Raw genomic sequence first — 19985 nt, 5'->3', positions numbered from 1 at the left:
TATATTTAAATACTTTGTTTTATCTTCTACTAAATCATCACCACATGTATATATTTTTAGGCCAATAGTCACTGTTTTTAACTGTGACATTGCTGACTCTGGATGGCACCCTACTCCAGTTACTTTTGCCTGGAAAATCTCATGGACAGAGAAGCCTGGAAGGATGCAATCCATGGGGTCGCTGAGGGTTGGACACGACTGAGCGACTTCACTTTCACCCATTGGAGAAGGAAATGGCAACCCACTCCAGTGTTCTTGCCTGGAGAATCCCAGGGATGGGGGAGCCTGGTGGGCTGCTGTCTATGGTGTTGCACAGAGTCAGACACGACTGAAGTGATTTAGCAGCTCCTCTCCACAGAATCTCAATTTTACATCCTACTTCACCCAACTATCTCAGTGAATCTGTCAACTTTTAATGTCTCTGTTCTTGCCACTATGGTCTCTGAAATGAACTTGGAAGGCTTTCTCTATAGGGCCTGGTCTCCCTCAAGGACTGGCTTGGATCTTGCAGAAGAGGGCTTATATATCCTGGTTCCCATAGGTCTCAGGATATAAGGATCATGATTTATCTTTTAGTTCATTTAAGTAGAATGAACTAAGTCAACAATGGTTAGATATATTCATTCTGCTAATAAGTTAGAAGAAATTATACAATTGAGATTAAACCTGCTTTGAGAAGCAGGGCCAAAGCAAAGCTGGTTCTATTTTTACTTTCTATTTTTAAAATAAATTTATATTTTTAGAAGAGTTGCAAAGAGTTAACTGTGGAAGCAGGAAGACAAGCTATGAATGTTGGGATGACGTATCGGTGGCCTTGACCAAAATATGAGTGGTGGAACTAGTAATGTGGAGCTCAGCATCTGGATATTATTTTGCCAAAAAATTGGATGTAATTTACAAGATAAAAAGTTGAGTATCTAAGGATTTTGGCTGAAACAGCTAGAAGGCTAGTATTTCACTTAACTGAGTGAAATGGGTGGAACAGAATTGAAGTAGCAAGAGAAATCAGGAATCTCATACTATATGTGATCACCAAGAGAATGTGTAGACAGAGACAAGAAGCCCCAAAACTGAGCCCTGAGCACACCAACATCCAGGGACTAGAAGCAGAGGAGGGACTGATGGAGACTGTGTGTGTGTGTGTGTGTGTGTGTGTGTGTGTGTGTGTGTGTATTCAGTCACTTCAATTGTGTCCAACTCCTTGCGACCCCATGGACTTTAGCCCACAAGGCTCCACTGTCCATGGGATTCTCCAGGCAAGAATACTGGAGTGGGTTGCCACACCTTTCTCCAGGGGATCTTCCCAACCCAGGGATCAAACCCATGTCTCACGTCTCCTGCATTGGCAGGCAGGTTCTTTACCACCAGCACTACCTGGGAAGCCCATGTTGTTGACTATCAGAAGACAAAGACTGGGTTAGGAAGCTAGCTGGATGGAGATCTGGACAGCACTCCACCACCACCTCCTGTATTCATGTCCAGCCTTCAGTCAGCCTGGTTTAGAGCAGATGCTCTTGGCCACATTCAACCTGTCTGCCTTTGCTTTTGCTCTGTGGTGACAGAGCATGGGTGTGAAATGGGAAGAACATGGCTTGCCCTCAGTAGATGGGACAGAGCTGCAATATTGTTGGTGGGGGATGACCTTCAGGGCACAGGGCAGAGTTTCCAGAGCGGGTGCCTTTGCTGCTAATACTCCTTCCTGGTCAGTGTGCTGCCCGTGGGGCTACCAGATAGATACTGGGAGTTGGGCATAATGGAGACTAAGTAGAAATAACTATTCAGGTAAAAGAAAAATGAATAATGTCCTGGAAATTAATGGTCGGAAAGATCACTTTTGTTGTTACTAATGGGTCAAGTATTGATAATATGAGATATTTAATGAATATTTAATATTAACAGAGTGTTATGGAGGCATTGGTAAATTCGACAAAGCATGTGATACACATCACCCCTACCTCAACACATAGACACACACACACACACACACACACACACACACACACACACACATCTCTTCCAACATGCATCATTCACTTTCTCTCCCAGCATACTACAATTACTGCTGGTATGGTTCATATGTACTTCTTTCCCCCCTTATAAAATGGCATTGGATTGATCATCTTAAGCTTTCATTCATTTGAGCTCTGGCCAATGAATTTTCAGAACATGACTGCAAGTTACTGATATCTGATTTGAAACAACAAAATTACACAGGCAATGTGAAACACAGGCCCATTTCCCTGCCTATTCTGCAATACCTTAGCGCAAATATTATTCGTCCAGATATACACTTGATTAATGACATATTTGTGATCATTAACCAGAGATTCTCTGGGCTTCAGTGTCTTTTTACACAAAATAAAGGGAATTGATTAATATTTAGAAATTGCCACTCCTTCTAAGCCTGAAAGGAAATCCCTGGACATCAAGTGCCCTGTGGCTCAAATATTGATGTGGGAATGGATTGTGCAGAAAGGAGCCAAGAATCCAGAAAGCACAAAGATGCATCAGATAAATTTTGCCTTTAGTCAGCCATGGGCACCAGTCCCCATTTACTTCAACTGTCTCAGGAAGTTTACAACTCAATATAAACACCGGAGCTTAATTTCACTATGAGAACTCACAAATTTTATGATAGTGCATATTGTCATTACTAAAATCTCATTAAGATCTGCAGTTTCCTAATTGAAGTATAGAATAATGTGCAATGTTAATGAAATGACAATGACATTCAAATATCATTGTGAAGAAGTAGAGCAATAACAAGTTTCAAAGAGTCTAAAATTTCATTCCACTATGTATGATGGGCCACTCATTTGATCAATAAATGTTTATTATCTCAATAAAATCAACTTATTTTGAGAGATAGAAAGGTACTATAGGTAACAGATGATAATTTACTTTCATGTATTATCTTGATATAAATGGCTATATCAATTAATTAATATTTTACATTTATGTGATTTGTTTAAAATATTGATTTAAATTATTTAAATATGCTCCCAAATTTTCAATAATCTTAGACACACTGAAAGAAGTATTTCAGGAATTTAATCTTTATAAAGGAGATGAAAACCCACCAAGTTAAGAATTATTCTAATAATATTCACTGTATATCGGGTTGGCCAAATATTCATTTGAGTTTTTCTGTTACTGTCTTGAGGAAAAACCTGAAGGAACTATGTGACCAACCAAATATTTTATACTTTCTGGTGAATTCTGTAATCCTACTCTCAGTTCAGTTCAGTTCAGTAGCTCAGTCCATTCTGACTCTTTGCAACCCCATGGACTGCAGCATGACAGGTCTCCTGTCCATCACCAACTTCCGGAGTTTACTCAAACTCATGTTCATCCCGACGGAGAGGCCATTCAACCATCTCATCCTCTGTCATCCCCTTCTCCCCCTACCTTCAATCTTTCCCAGTATCAGGGTCTTTTCAAATGAGTCAGTTCTTTGCATCATATGGCCAAAGTCTTGGAGTTTCAGCTTCAGCATCAGTCCTTCCAATGAGTACCCAGGACTGGTCTCCTTTAGGATGGACTGGTTGGATCTCCTTACAGTCCAAGGGATTCTTAAGAGTCTTCTCCAACACCACAATTCAAAAGCATCAATTCTTCAGTGCTCAGCTTTCTTTACGGTCCAAATCTCACACCATACATGACTACTGGAAAAAACAGAGCTTTGACTAGACGGACCTTTGTTGGCAAAGTAATGTCTCTGCTTTTTAATATGCTGTCTAGGTTGGTCAGAGCTTTTCTTCCAAGGAGCAAGTGTCTTTGAATTTCATGGCTGCAGTCACCTTCTGCAGTGATTTTGGAGCCCCCAAAAATAAAGTCTCTCACTGTTTCCACTGTTTCCCCATCTATTTGCCATGAAGTGTTGGGACCAGATGCCATGATTTAGTTTTCTGAATGTTGAGTTCCAAGCCAACTTTTTCACTCTGCTCTTTCACTTTTATCAATAGGTTCTTTAGTTCTTCTTTGCTTTCTACCATAAGGGTGGTGTTATCTGCATATCTGAGGTTATTGATATTTCTCCCAGCAATCTTGATTCCAGCTTGTGCTTCATCCAGCCCAGCGTTTCTCATGATGTACTCTGCATGTAAGTTAAACAAGCAAGGTGACAATATACAGCCTTGACGTACTCCTTTTCCTATTTAAAACCAGTCTGTTGTTCCATGTCCAGTTCTAACTGTTGCTTCCTGATCTGCATATAGGTTTCTCAAGAGGCAGGTCAGGTGGTCTGGTATTCCCAACTCTGGTGGAGAGACCTGAGAAAATGTGGTCCATTGTAGAAGGGAATGGCAAATCACTTCAGTATTCTTGCCTTGAGAACCCCATGAACAGTATGAAAAGGCAAAAAGATAGGACACTGAAAGATGAACTCTCCAGGTCGGTAGGTACCCAATATGTTACTGGAGATAAGTAGAGAAATAACTTCAGAGTAAGTGAAGAGACAAAGCCAAAGCAAAAACAACACCCAGTTGTGGATGTGACTGATGACAGAAGCAAGGTCCGATGCTGTAAAGAGCAATACTGCATATGAACCTGGAATGTTAGGTCCATGAATCAAGACAAATTGGAAGTGATCAAACAGGTGATGACAAGAGTAAATATTGACATTAAAATGGACAAATGGGTAATTTAACTCTGATGATCATTATATCTACTACTGTGGGCAAGAATACCTTAGAAGAAATGGAGTAGCCATCCATCACAGTCAACAAAAGAGTCTGAAATGCAGTCTCAAAAACAACAGAATGATCTCTGTCCGTTTCCAAGGCAAACAATTCAATATCACGGTAATCCAAGTCTATGCCCAGACCAGTAATGCTAAAGAAGCTGAAGTTGAATGGTTCTATGAAGACCTACAAAAGCTTCTAGAACTAACATCAAAAGAGATGTCCTTTTCATTATATGGGACTGGAATGCAAAAGTAGGAAGTCAAGAAACACCTGAAGTAAGAGGCAAATTTGGCCTGGGAGTACAAAATGAAACAGGGCAAAGGCTAATAGAGTTTTGCCAAGATAACTCACTGGTCATAGCAAACACCCTTTTCCAACAACACAAGGGAAGACTCACACATGGACATCACCAGATGGTCAACACCGAAAACAGATTGATTACATTCTTTGCAGCCAAAGGTGGAAAAGCTGTATACAGTCATCAAAAATAACATCAGGAGCTGACTGTGGCTCAGATCATGAACTCTTTATTGCAAAATTCATACTTATATTGTAGAAAGTAGGGAAAACCACTAGACCATTTAGGTATGACCTAAATCATATCCCTTATGATTATAGTGCAAGTGATAAATAGATTTAAGGGACTAGATCTGATAGAGTGATGGATAAACTATGGACAGAGTTTCATGCCATTGTACAGGAGACAGGGATCAAGACCATCCCCAATAAAAAGAAATGCAAAAAGGCAAAATGGTTGTCTGAGGAGGCCTTACAAATAGCTGTGAAAAGAAGAGAAGCAAAAAGCAAAGGAGAAAAGGAAAGATATACCCATCTGAATGCAGAGTTCCAAAGAATAGCAAGGAGACATTAGAAAGCCTTGCTCTGTGATGAATGCAAAGAAATAGAGGAAAATAATTGAATGGGAAAGACTAGAGTTCTCTTCAATAAAATTAGAGATACCAAGGGAACATTTCATGCAAAGATGGGCTCAATAAAGGACAAAAATGGTATGGACCTAACAGAAGCAGAAGATATTAAGAAGAGGTGGCAAGAATACACAGAAGAACTCTACAAAAAAGATCTTCATGACCCAGATAACCATGATGGTGTGATCACTGACCTAGAGCCAGACATCCTGGAATGCGAAGTCAAGCAAGCCTTAGGAAGCATCATTACAAACAAAGCTAGAGGAGGTGATGGAATTCCAGTTGAGCTATTTCAAATGCTGAAAGATAATGCTGTGAAAGTGCTGCACTCAATATGCCAGCAAATTTGGAAAACTCAGCAATGGACATAGGATTGGAAAAGTTCAGTTTTCATTCCAATCCCAAAGAAAGGCAATGCCAAAGAATGCTGAAACTACCATACAATTGCACTCATCTCACATGCTAGTAAAGTAATGCTCAAAATTCTCCAAGCCAGGCTTCAACAGTACACGAATCCTACTCTAGTATTAAGTAAATGGGCCCTAAAAGTGCAGAAATCTGAAAAAGAAATACCTGCTTATTCAGTTGTATAGCACATAGTGTAATGCCCTTGTTCACGTGCTTGCTCTGTTGCACCTAATTCTTTGTGACCCTACTGACTGCAGTCCACCAAGCAACTCTGTCCACAGGGGGATTTTCCTGGCAAGAAAACCAGAGTGGATTGCCATCTCCTTTTCTTAGGGATCTAACCCAAGTCCCCTGTATGTCCTGCAAACTTTACCACTGAGTCACCTGGGAATGCTGAAGCTGAAGCTCCAATATTTTGGCCACCTGATGTGAAGAACTGACTTATTGGAAAAGACCCTGATGCTGGGAAAGATTGAAGGCAGGAGGACAAAGGGAAAATAAAGAATGAGATGGTTGGACTGCATCACGGACTCAATGGAGATGAATTTTAGCAAGCTCTAGGAGTTGGTGATGGATGGGGAAGTCTGGCGTTTTGCAGTCCATGGCGTTGCAGAGTCAGACATGACTTTGTAACTGAACTGAAAACCCAGGAAGCCTGCCTTAGTCCACAAGAGGTCTCAAATATCTGTTAATTCATATATAAAACTACAGCATTCAATCCTCAGGTCAAAAAACTCTTGGCATTTAAATAAATTTTTCTTTATTAATTAATTAAATTATAAATAATTTGTTTCATTAATTTAATACACATTTTAATGGATGAAATCAGAGACTAGAAGTGATGTGGCAGAATATAGGGAAAATCCTGTCATTGCACAGAGTAATAGATGTGATGATATAGTACTTGCAGGCCATAAAGATGGATATCTGTTTTGATTTATAAAAAATATAAATAAATATCAACTATAATGTATTCTTTAAAGTTAATTTTTAGGAAAAAGCCATATATTTTAACCTAACATACATAATTGGATATCATCTTAGCTGAACTTATTGGTTCTTACTACATAGTAACTGACAGAACCTTCATGGTGCTCTTCATAAAAATCACTACATTTCCCTAAAGTCATACCAATGAGGTTATGAATATTCTGTGTTGGACTATTTCATACTTCAAAGAGGAGTGTCCACTGTTCACAGAGACAGCAGGAAATAAAATTCCCTTCCTATAACATTACAATGGGACAGATGTGAACAGTCAGTCACTGACCTTTCAAGTTTTTATTTTTCTCATCTATAAAATGCTAGCTATTAATTTATGTGACATATATTATTTTGGGTCCTATTACATGACATTTATTATTCAGACTGTTAAAGAGTTGTAAAGCGACAATTGTAACCAGGACAGATAAAGTTCCTGATCTCCTAAAATCTCATTCTTACGGTAAGTGAGATAAAATAAACATACATAAGAAAACATTACCTACTAAGAACTCCTAAGATGCAGTGGTGATTAATGGTCCCTATGAAGGAATATGAATGCAGAAAAGGCATGAAGATTTATGATTAAAATATTACTCAAAGGGATAGCAATTTTAAAAGTTCTAAGTTGAAAATTATTTATTATGTTTAAACATAGAGAGGAATGTTTGGCATAAATGAAAGGTGGTAGAAGATGAAGAAAGGGAGGTAGGAAGCAGAGAGTGTAGGAACTTGAAAAAAAAGGGAAAAGTTTGTATTATTCTAAAGCAGTTAAAAGCCATCAGCTCAGTTCAGTTCAGTTCAGTCGCTCAGTCATGTCCAACTCTTTGCGACCCCATGAATCGCAGCACGCCAGGCCTCCCTGTCCATCACCAACTCCTGGAGTTCACTAAAACTCATGTCCGTCAAGTCGGTGATGCCATCCAGCCATCTCATCCTCTGTCGTCCCCTTCTCCTCCTGCCCCCAATCCCTCCCAGCATCAGAGTCTTTTCCAATGAGTAAACTCTTTGCATGAGGTGGCCAAAGTATTGGAGTTTCAGCTTTAGCATCACTCCTTCCAAAGAACACCCAGGACTGATCTCCTTTAGAGTGGACTGGTTGGATCTCAGTAACTCTTAAAAAATAATAATATATTTTTAGGTAAGTTTTAAGTATATAGAAAAATTTAGTGGAAAGTACAGAGTTCCCACCTATTCCATCAACTCCCCAGTCACTCACATAGTTTGCCCTATTATTAACATCTGGTATTAATGTGGCATATTTTTTACTCTTAAGGAACCAAAATTGTTTTTTTATTACTATATACTAGTATTTATATTGTTTCACACTTTGTGTTGTACAGTCTATGAGTTTTGATAAATACAAAATATGAGTATCATATAGAATAGTTTCACTTCTCTAAACATTCATGCTCCCCACCTATTATCATTTCCTCCCTCTGAGATTCCTCTAATCACGGATCATTTTAGTGTCTCCATAGTTTTGCCTTTTTCAGAATATAGTTAGACTCATACATTATGTCTTTTCAGGTTGGCTTCTTTCACTTAGCAATATGCATTTAAGGTCCCTCCATGTCTTTTCTTGTCATGATAATTTACTTCTTTTATCACTAAATAATATTTTATTGTATGGATGTACTATACTTTCGAACCCATTCATTTATGGAAGACCATCTTGGTTACCTCCAAGTTCTGAAAATTATAAATAAAGCTGTTATAAATATGTGCAGATTTATCTGTGAACATAAATTTTCAATTCATTTAGCTAAATAGCAAGGCAGAATGACAAGAGGGTAACAGAGGATGAGATGGCTGGATTGCATCATCAATTCAATGGACATAAAATTGAGAAAATTCAGGGAAATGGTGAGGGACAGAGAGTTCATGTAGCAGTCCATGGGGTCACAAAGAGTCGGACATGACTTGGCGACTGAACAACTAATAGCAAGGCACACGATTACTAAATTGCATGCTAAGAGTGCATTCAGTTTCATAAGAATCTGTCCAACTGCCTTTCAAAGTGGCTGTTTCATTTTGCATTCTTAACAACAACATGAAAATTCCTGTTGGTCCACATCCTTGCTAGCATTTGTTTTAGTCAGTGTTTGGGATTTCAGCCATTCTAATAGATGTGTAACGGTATCTCATTTTCATTTTAACTTGTAATTTTTATGACATATTATTTTGAGCATCTTTTCAGATGCTTTAATGCCTATTTGGTGAAGTATCTGTTCAGATATGGTGTCTTCTTTTAACTGGGTTGTTTGATTTCTTATTGTTCAGTTGTAAGAATTATTTCCATATTTGGTAAACTAGTCTTTTATCAGATATATACCTTGCAAAGATTTTATCTCAGACACTGGTTTGCTTTTCAATTCCTCGTTTCTCTGTCATTTTTTAGAAGTTTTTAATGTTAATGGAGTCTAACATATAAACTTGCTCTTTCATGAATCATGCTTTAGGAATTATATCTAAAGGGTCATCACCAAACCCAAAGCCATTTAGACTTTCTCCTATATTTTTTTTTTCTAGGAATTTTGGCATTTAGCATTTTACATTTAGGCATATGAGCCATTTTGAGTCAATTTTTCTAGAAAGTGTAAGTTCTGTATCATTATTATTTTTGCATGTGGATGTTTTAACATCAATTGTTGAAAAGATTATCCTTTTCCACTGAATTGCTTATACTTCTTTATCAAAGATTGGATCAACATCAGGAAGTTATAAAATGGGATAACAGTTCTATGAGCTATTTACGCATGTGGGATATTTATTAATGCTTTATTAGTCACATCATTTGCAAATATTTTCTCTCATTCTGTAGGTTGTCTTTTTATTTTGTTTATGGTTTTCTTTGTTGTGCAAAAGCTTTCAAGTTTAATTAGGTCTCATCAAGCTTTTCAACTTAAATTCATTTCTTTTTGTTTTTATTTTCTTCATTTGAGAGATGGATCCAAAAATATTACATTGATTAATGTCAAAAATGTTTTCCTCTAATATTTTGTGGTATCTGTTCTTAAATTTAAATCTTTAATTCATTTTGAGCTTACTTTTATATATAGTATTAAGAACATTTTAATTTCATTCTTTTACATGGAGTTGTCCAGTTTTTCCAGACCATTATTGAAGAGACTGCCTTTTCTCTGTTGTATATTCTTACCTGCTTTGTTTTAGATTAATTGACTATAAGTGTGTGGGTTTAATTCTGGGCTCTCTACCTTGCTTCATTGATCTATATGTCTGTTTTGTGACATCACCATGTTAATTTTTATTGTAGGTTTTGTTGTAGTCTTAAATCAGTGATTCCTGCAGCCACTATGAAAATTAGACAGGGGTTTCTCATAAAACTAAAAATGGAACTACCATCAGTTCAGTTAGGTTCAGTTCAGTCACTCAGTCTTGTACAACTCTTCATGACCCTATGGACTGCAGCATGCCAGGCTTCTCTGTCCATCGACAACTCCCCAAGTCAGTGATGACATCCAACCATCTCATCCTCTGTCATCCCTTTCTCCTCCAGCCTTCAATCTTTCCAAGCATCAGGGCCTTTTCCAAAGAGTCAGTTCTTCCTGGCAGAGGCCAGAGAATTGGAGTTTTAGCTTCAACATCAGTCCTTCCAATGAATAGTCAGGACTGATTTCCTTTAGGATGGACTGGTTGGATCTCCTTGCAGTCCAAGGGACTCTCAAGAGTCTTCTCCAACACCACAGTTCAAAAGCATCAATTCTTCGGTGCTTAGCCTTCTTCACAGTCCAACTCTCACATCCATACATGACTACTGGAAAAACCATAGCTTTGACTAGATGGACCTTTGTTGGCAAAGTAATGTCTCTGCTTTTTAATATGCTGTCTAGTTTGGTCAGAGCTTTTCTTCCAAGGAGCAAGTGTCTTTTAATTTCATGGCTGCAGTCACATCTTCAGTGATTTTGGAGCCCCCCAAAATAAAGTCTCTCACTGTTTCCACTGTTTCCCCATCTATTTGCCGTGAAGTGTTGGGACCAGATGCCATGATCTTAGTTTTTTGAATGTTGAGTTTTAAGCCATCTTTTTCACTCTCCTATTTCCCTTTCATCAAGAGGCTCTTTAGTACCTCTTCTCTGTCTGCCATAATGATGGCATCACCTGCATGTCTGATGTTATTGATACTTCTCCCGGCAATCTTGATTCCAGCTTGTGCTTCATGTAGCCCAGCATTCCGCATGATGTACTCTGCATAGAAGCTATATAAACAGGGTGACAATATACAGCCTTGACTTACGCCTTTCCCAATTTGGAACCAGCCCATTGTCCCATGTCTGGTTCCAATTGTTGCTCTTGAGCTGCATACAAGTTTTTGAGGAGGCAGGTAAGGTGGTCTGGTATTCCTATGTCTTTAAGAATTTTCCACGGTTTGTTGTGATCCACACAGTCCAAGGCTTTGAAGTAGTCAATAAGTAGAAGTAGATGTTTATCTGGAATTCTCTCGCTTTTTTGATGATCAAACGGATGTTGTCAATTTGATCTCTTGTCCTCTGCCTTTTATATATCCAGCTTGAACATCTGGAGGTTCTTGTTTCATGTACTACTGAAGCCTAGTTTGGAGAATTTTGAGCATTACTTTGCTAGCGTGTGAGATGAGTGCAACTGCACAGTCATTTGAACATTCTTTAGCATTGCCTTTCTTTGGAATTGGAATGAAACTGACCTTTTCCAGTCCTGTGGCCATTGCTGAGTTTTCCTAATTTGCTGGCATATTGATTGCAGCACTTTCACAGCATCATCTTTTGGGATTGACATAGCTCACCTGGAATTCCATCACCTCCTCTAGCTTTGTTCCTCGTGTTGCTTCCTAAGGCCCACTTGACTTTGCATTTCAGGATGTCTGGCACTAGGTGAGTGATTACACCATCATGGTTATCTGGGTCATTAACATCTTTTTTGTATAGTTCTTCTGTGTATTCTTGCCACCTCTTCTTAATATCTCATACTTCTGTTAGGTCCATATCGTTTTTGTCCTTTATTGTGCCCATCTTTGCATGAAATGTTCCCTTAGTATCTCTAATTTTCTTGAATAGATCTCTAGTCTTTACCTTTCTATTATTTTCCTCCACTTCTTAGCACTGACCACTGAGGAAAGCTTTCTTATCTCTCCTTACTATTCTTTGGAACTCTGCATTCAGATGGGTATATCTTTCCTTTTCTCCATTGCCTTTAGTTTCTCTTCTTAGAACTACCATTGCTAAGTCACTTCAGTCATGTCCAACTCTGTGTGACCCCATAGACGGCAGCCCACCAGGCTCCCCTGTCCCTGGGATCCTGCAGGCAAGAACACTGGAGTGGGCTGCCATTTCCTTCTCCAAAGCATGAAAGCTTTGTCCGACTTAGCGACCCCATGGACTGCAGCCTACCAGGCTCCTTGCCGGGGACCAGCCCCGGCTGATCCAGGGTATTCGAAGCGGGGACGGCGTCGGCGAGGATCAGGAAACAACTGCTTAATTAAACGTTAATTAAGGATATAAAGAGTAATAGAATGAGGATAGCTCAGTGAAGAAATTCAGTGGAGAAAAGAGGCTGAAATAAGGATAGCTCAGTGAGGAAATTCAGTGGAGAAAAGAGGCTGAATAATTCAGCCAGAAGGTAAGAGAAAGAACGACATGGTGAGACCAAGTTTCGGTGAACAAGGCCCACACTTTATTTTCCAAAGTAGTTTTTATACCTTAAGTTATGCATAGAGGATAATGGGGGAAGGGGTAGAGTCATGCAGTAAGCCAGGCTTTCTTTCTGCAAACTTATCATATGCAAAAGTTTAGGTGATTTGCATCATCTTCTGGCCCGGAGGCCTTTTTCTCTAAAGGTGATTATTCTAAAGTCAGGCGCCAGCCTCCAAAAAGCATTAGATAAAGTTGCATTCCTACAGAGCAAAGGTGTGGCGGGCTATAACAAGAAAAAGAATTAACTCAAGGGTCCCAGGTTACAAACATTAAAGCTACTATTTACACCAATTATATTAATCAATACACTGCCAGGGACACAGCAGGTAAGGGATATGGAGACTTAGCAGCAAACATTGGCCCAACAAGTGAAAATCCCTTCACCAATACAATTTCTAATCAATCTTTTGACTGCTCAAAGGAATCTGTATTTAGACAGTTTAGAACATCTCATGCCTCTCACAGTTTGGAGGCTCTGAGCAATCACATGTGGCCGGAAAAACCTATTCAGGCAGGCTAGAGGACTTCCAAGGGAGTTTGTAGGTTGAAACACTGTCACACCCAGGAATTATTAACTGGAGCTATAAGCTAACTCTTTTTTCAGAGAGGTAGTGGGGGACAGCCCCCCATAAAGTCAGAAGTGTAGGTGAAAGCACAAAGCAGAAAGTAGGCAGACTCTGGTTTTGGGGGTAGATTGCTCGAGAATTTCCAGGGAGACTCCTGAGGCTTGATCCCGCCTTTGCGTATGCCAAGCCTCCTTCCTCATGACCTTTGCCAGAGGCGGAGCTCGCTCCCCGCACTCCTCCATCCATAGGATTTTCCAGGCAAGAGTACTGGAGTGGGTTGCCATTGCCTTCTCCTTAGAACTACCATATGACCCAGCAATTCCAACCCTGGGTACGTATTTGAATAAAAGAACAACACCAATTCAAAAAGATAATACACCCCAATGCTCATACCAGCATTATTTACAATTGCCAAGATACAGAAGCAACTTACATGTCCATCAACAGATGAATGGATAAAAAAGATGTGGAGTGTGTGTGCGTGTCTGCTATTCAGCATATGCCCTCTGAGTCTATCCATGTTGTCACAAAGAATGTGACATGACTGAAGTGACTTGGCACGCTTGAAATGGAGTATAACCTTAGGCTGTGATTCATTCTTTTATAGTGTTAATTGCTCAGTCACATCTGACTCTTTGCAACCACATGGACTGTAGCCCACCAGACTCTTCTCTCCATAGAATTCTCTAGGCAAGAATACTGGAGTGGGGAGTAATTCCCTTCTCAGGGTATCTTCCCAACCCAGGATTGGAACCCAGCTCTTTTGCATTACAAATGGATTCTTTAACACTGAGCCATGGAGAAGCCACTTCTACTGTATACTTAATGTTATACATCAGCTATATGGGAAACCTGATATGCTGCAGTCCTTGGGGTTGCTATGAGTCGGACACTACTGAGCAACTGAAAAACAACAACAAATACTTCAATAACAACAAGAAGAGAAAACAAGGAACACTTGATTGTATGAATTCTTATTTTTCAAATGTTAGTCTGCATATCAATTTGGAATGTAATTGTAGTGGGAAGAAGATAGAGTAGAAGAGATTCTAGAGAATTAGTTAAAAGAACTTGTTGGTGTTTGGTGAAGTGAGGATGAAAGAGAAAAAGTGATCAGGACACAATAATGCTCTAGCAATATGAGTACAGAGAATGAAGACAGCCTCTTAAAGTTACATTTAGCTTAAGAGTCTTTGTGACCCTGTGGATTATAGCCTGCCAGGCTTCTCTGTCCTTGGGATTTTCCAGGCAAGAACACTGGAGTGGGTTGCCGTGAACTGTGAATTTATGGGTTGTTAAAACCATAAATGAGGCTTGTTTATTTCCGTTACTATTTTCATTTTTACTTTAATACCATTGACCTTATAATTTAAATTTTTATTTTGCTTAAGCATTATATTATTTTAAAGATTATGAATTTATTCTACTAATGCACCATGACCTAGGATAGTTAGAGGACATAATAAGGACCTGGTGAAGATGTGTCCTCGAGATATCAGAACTACCTCAACCTTCTTTTCAGAATGACAGTGGCAAGAATGGTGAGTAATATTTTGCCTTTGATATTAGATTCAATTATTCCTTACAATGTAGATCAAAATATGTTGGTTTATTGTTAAAACTGAATTAAATTATTTCTGGTAATTTTTCAAATGTTAAAGAAAATAGTAATCCATGTATTTGGAGAACCAACCAAGAACACCCACAATGCACTATACTGTTGAAATTAATTTACAGTGTGATTGTTTCACAGCTCAAAAATGAGCAACTTTATGAATTTAAGGCAGGCAGAAGCAAGAACTATAATCCCACAGTCTCCAGAATGAAAACCACAATCCCAGATAGCTAACCAAAATGATCACACGGATCACAGCCTTGTGTAACTCAGTGAAGCTATGATCCATGCTGTGCAGGGCCTCTCAAGACCAATGGGTCCTGGTGGAGGGTTCTGACAAAACTTGGTACACTAGAGAAGGGAATGACAAATGACTCCAGTATGGCAAATGATTCTTTCCCTGATAACCCCATGAATAGTATGAAAAGGCAAAAAGATATGACACCAGAAGGTGAGCACCCCAGGTCCCTTGGTGTCCAATATACCACTGGGGAAGAGTGGAGAAATAGCTCCACAAAGAATGAAGAAGCTGGGCCAAAGTGGAAACAACCCTCAGTTACAATTGTGTCTGCTGGTGAAGGTAAATTGCGATGCTGTAAAGAACAATATTGCATAACCTGGAATGTTAGGTCTTTGAATTGAGGTAAATTGGACATGGTCAAACAGGAGATGGCAAGAGTGAACATCTGCATTCTAGGAATCAGTGATCTAAAATGGACAGGAATGAGAGAATTTAATTCAGATGATCATTTTATCTATTATTGTGGGCAAGAATCCCTTAGAAGAAATGTTGGCAAAGTGATGTCTCTGCTTTTTAACATGCAGTCTAGGTTTGTCATAGCTTTCCTTCCAAAGAGCAAGCGTCTTTTAACTTGATGACAGAAGTGAAAAATGGGTTGTGTGTGTGTGTCTGTGTCTATGTGTGTGCATGCATGTGAGTGTCTGTAGAAGTTATTGGCCTGATGATGTAAAACTTATTTTTCTTACTTTTAAATTCTCTTTTAAGATACCACACCTCCATTGCTGCAGAGGCATAAGAGCATCTGTATTTGAAGTCAGATATGATGTGAATAATATATAAAGTTCATTTACAGTGTGACATCAGGCTTGTTGTTTTACTCATTTTCTTCACTTTAAAATGGGTTAATGAGAAAATAAACTCTCAAACTGCTGTCAGTTTTCAATAAAATAATGCATATTAATAGCTAATTAAATTTCTGAAACATAAAATAGTGGTTAATAGATAGCTCTTCTTGACTGTTGATTGTATTTCTATTGATGAAAATAGGAAAATCAAAGAGATAAGGCTAAGTAGCAGATAAATAAAATATTTAGTAGGAGAGGCAGAGGGATTGATGAGGAAAATTATCCTGAAAAAATACACAAAAAATGTTCAATGAATGTCTGAAACATGCAAGCTTGAAAAAAGTGGATGATTGGTTGAAGAGACATTATTTAGTGTCTATGATTCCTCAATATTCATTGGAAGGACTGATGCTGAAGCTGAAACACCAATACTTTGGCCACCTGATGCAAAGAACTGACTTGAAAAAGACCCTGATGCTGGGGAAGATTGAAGGCTGGAGGAGAAGGGGATGACAGAGGATGAGATGGTTGGATGGCATCACTGACTCGATGGACATGAGTTTGAACAAGCTTCGAGAGTTGGTGATGGACAGGGAAGCCTAGCATGCTGCAGTCCATGGGGTCACAAAGAGTTGAACATGACTGAGTGACTGAACTGACTGATGATGATAAAAAATATTTCAAAGATATAACTGTGTTTATTGTTTCTCTTTTCCATATCCCAGTTCTTTCCCATGTAAACATCTTTCATTCTCTGGCAATACTAATGCTCTTAACAATTTAATAAATGACTAATGTAGCTAAAGTATGCTTTACAATGTACAATTAGAAGAGGTATCTAAATATAAAAGGTCAGGGTAGCTTTATCTTAGCTTTGTTGCCAACTGAATATATTAATTATACTAATTTTCCCTAAAATATCTTTCAATAGGTTTGATGTGTATAATTTATTATAAAATTATATAACTTATTAAAACGTGGTCTACACATTACCTTGCTATGTTTGGTTTCCTGTACAACAATTTAAAACTAAATAGTTAAATATTCTTCATGTAGATGACTGTTTATGGCTTCATACATAACCACAGGTTTGATCCCTGATTTGGGAAGATCCCCTAAAGAGAGAAATGGCAACCCACTCCAGTATTCTTGCCTGGGAAATCTGATGGACAGAGGAGCCTGGTGGGCTACAGTCCATGAGATCAAAAAAGAGTCAGACACAACTTAAGAGACTGAACAACAGTTAGACTGTTTGAGGCTAAAATGTATACTCTATGCACACTGCTTTTAAAGAGCAGCCATTTAATTTGAGAGAAGATATAGTATAGAACGAAAAGGGTCATTTCAAAATCAACACTTGAAGACCCAACTCTCCAGAGGACGATTATTCATCCCTGCTTTGTTTAACTAATGTGTGGGGAAAATAACATGCTTTAACTAATGAAATATGAGCAGAAGTGATATGTTACTCCTTGTCTGAAGCTTTAAGAACCAAAATGTAACTTGCTATTAATCTCTTTCTCTTGGCTTAGAAAACTGTGTATTCTCTAGCTCCATGCAGTTCTATCATCCTGGATGATGTGCTACAGACAAATGGCAAGGGAAAATGACATTCTTTTGGATTTGAAGGCCACTGAGATTTTAGGACATTTTGTTCCTACAGAATATCCAGAGCATCAAGACTAATACAATTAATGAGAATGCATAAATAGTCATGAAGAGTTCTTCCTAATTTTTAAACTGAACTTTTTTTTGGCATTGGTGGCTCAGCTGGTAAAGAATCTGCCTGCAAAGTGGGAGACCTGGGTTCAATCCCTGCGTTGGGAAGATCTCCAGAGAAGGGAACAGCTACCCACTCCAGGATTTTGGCCTGGAGAATTTCATGGACTGTATAGCCCATGGAGTTGCAAACAGTCAAACACGACTGACTGACTTTCACTTCACTTTCACTTTTGTTGATTTACAGTATATCTTCACTTTTCTTAAATTTCAGAAGAAACATGTTTATGACAATAGATTTAAGCAATAGTGGTAGGCCTATGGTAAGGTAAATGTGATTGATTTCTATTTTTTTGCCCAAGTTTATTCAAAAGGATTCATAATTTATCTTTTCAGATACATGCCATATTTATACAAATATATATGCAGGTATTTATTTACCCAACATTGTATTACATTTTTTACAATGACCTGCAACTTCCCCTTTTCATGTGTTTTGTTTTTTTTGGAATGTGTATGATTCTCCACATGAGGCATTCACTGTTACAGGCCTTAGCATTGGGTTTTCTTATCAATTAAATATATAGAAGTATTGGCAAAATTCCCACTAAAATTGCACATATTTTACAATCTCCAAGGATCAGAATGTCATCGTATATTTAATAAAATGACAGGATGATTTTCTTTCAATCCTTGAGGGACATTTTTCCCTCAAATTTTAACTTGGTCTTTTCTATAAAATTATGAGTAAAACTATGAAGAAAATATGAAGCATGAACACTTCTTCCTTACCATTGTGTATCAAAAGGTGTATCAAAATATTGAAATTTAAAATAGGTTGCATTTTTAAAGCAGAGGGTGGAGGAGTACAAGACAAAAAGTAATTTTTACACTGACTGTAAATTATACCCTTAATATAGCAAACATTTCAACTGAGACCTTCATGCAGAAACAAACAAACAAAAAAAATTGCCAGCAAGGCAAAGAAAAGTAGAAAGATTTGGATTAAAAATAGTTTCTATTCATTTATCTTAGAGAAAGTAAGACTATTGAAATAATGTACTGAGTTATTGATAGCGCTGATGAAGAAACTTGGGTCAAAGTGCAGAAACTGTATTGCACATTGAGCTGGCATGAAAAGCCTTTAAAAATGTACAAGAACCATGAAAATAAAAATTAATTTCTAAAATTACATGAGTCAAGCACTTTAAAACATGATATAATCAGGAATCAACAGATTGTTTATACTTGGATGTATAAATGCCCAGAATCAATACAATGAAACCTATTTACAAGTCAATATTTGAGTTATTTTAGGGAAAGGTCAATGAACATGAACTTGGGCAAACTCCAGGAGACTGTGAGGGACAGAGAGGCCTGGCATGCTGCAGTCCATTGGGTCGAAAAGAGTCAGACACGACTGGGCAACTGAACAAAAAAGGAAAAACTCAACTGAAAGAGGAAGATGAATATTCACACATATTTACTTAATTACTATTAATTTTGTTTGAAGCAAAATCATTCATTCATTTTAACAGTAGGAATGATAAATGTAAGGATAGAGGTGTATTTACTCTTATAACTGAGGGATGCCATTGGTCCTTTGTAAAAGTTCAAAATTAATGTCCATAGGGGAGACAATAAGTCAATTGTATTTTTATTTTCCTTTGAGCAAACATTGAGGTTCATGTTGTGAAATCTTCAAGAATTACTCTGAATAGTAAAAATTCTGGTTTAGCGATAATATCAAATGACATGAGCAAACATACATAAATTATTTAATAAAATATGTATCACATAATAGATACAAAATAAGTGATTTTTTTAATAACTACTTAAATTACTAAATATTTAAGAGTCATGCACAGGTATAAATAAGAAAGAACATTGGAAAAGGAAGGGCAAATAACTTTTCATGGGTTTATAAGCTAAAAGTTTGCTTTTCATTACCATTGCAATAGACTCATTAGCTCAAAACCCACCCTAACAACCATCCTAAATGTGTTGGACTGGAAATGGTATAGCTTCAAGTACACTCAAGAAACTAATGCACTGTAGATGCTGGCATCTTGGAATGCCAACATGGCCAAGATATCACCATAGCATGATAAAAAACTGGCAGACATTCTAGAATCTCATTAGGCATTCTACAGAAATGAAAAGATATGTTGTATCTAGTTTTATATTTTCAATGTGAAAGCCTCAGTTATCTTTTACCTGTGCTGCTTGATGTTAGAATTTGTACAGGACACAGTCCTATGGATTTTCACTGAGGAATTCAGTTTCACCCTTCTTAGCTAGTGGTGTGA

This window comes from Bos indicus x Bos taurus, chromosome 10 (assembly GCF_003369695.1).
Source record: "Bos indicus x Bos taurus breed Angus x Brahman F1 hybrid chromosome 10, Bos_hybrid_MaternalHap_v2.0, whole genome shotgun sequence".
NCBI lineage: Eukaryota > Metazoa > Chordata > Mammalia > Artiodactyla > Bovidae > Bos > Bos indicus x Bos taurus.
This window is presented reverse-complemented; position numbering follows the sequence as displayed.